The sequence below is a fragment of the Pygoscelis adeliae genome, unplaced genomic scaffold, assembly GCF_000699105.1.
Source record: "Pygoscelis adeliae isolate BGI_AS28 unplaced genomic scaffold, ASM69910v1 Scaffold171, whole genome shotgun sequence".
Lineage (NCBI taxonomy): Eukaryota > Metazoa > Chordata > Aves > Sphenisciformes > Spheniscidae > Pygoscelis > Pygoscelis adeliae.
In genome coordinates, this window is record NW_008824186.1 from 2,813,375 (window position 1) to 2,814,318 (window position 944).

Here is a 944-nt window from a genome sequence, read left to right on the forward strand (position 1 = left end):
GCTGGGCCAATTGAGCCGTGCCGGGCGCCGGGCGGCCAATCGGCGGCGGGGAGGCGCTGGCGTTGCTTTGCATAAAGCAATATTTTGTGTGGGAGCGAGGGGAGCATTTGCATGTTGCGGAGTGATTAGTGGGTTTGAAAAGCCAGCCCCGGCTCAGCCGCATTTCCCGCTCTGGTTAAGGCGCAGGGAGGAAGTGTTTTGCTGGAAGATGATGACAGAGGTCAGGCTTTGCTAATGGGCCAGTGAAGAGCAGTGGAGGCGAGGCAGAGACCAGGCACACATACATTAATACACTTGAACCATCACCAATCAGCATAGGTGTGCTCTGTCTCTCTCTCCCCACTTCACTCACACACTCTTTTATCTCTCGCTCTCCAGTCACTGACAGCCCATTTTATTGTCAATCTCTGTCTCCTTCCCAGGAATTCAAGATCACACGACCAGCAGCTTCAGTGGAGAAAAACTATTTTGCTGGCAACTCTTTTTAAAGCACCGTCATTTCAAATCAGTGCGCTCTTAAACTGTTGACAGGAGCTTTGACAACAAGACAGGATGCCTCATAAAGGTGAGTCTGCTCATTTCTTCTCCCAACTTCTCCCTCCTCGCATTTCAATATTTAGGCAGGGCTCTCGCTCTCTCCTCCTCTCTTTCTCTCTCTCGCTCATGTTCCCATTTGCATTCCGGAGAGCTTCCCAGGGAACTTTCCAGCCCAGGAGCTCGCAAACTTTCCGCCTTTCACGTAAGCCCGTGTCCTCTGGAAAAGCTAAAGCATCTGACTCGGAAACCAATGCCAACACGAGCAGCAGTAATTCCCACGCAGCATTTGCCGGGCAGGGAGAACACAAGCGCCGGTGTCTCGCGTTGCGCTGCTGCCGGTACCCCAGGCTCGTTGAGGCGGCGGGGCCGGAGCCCGGGACGGGACGGGGCCGTGCCTGCCGACCCGG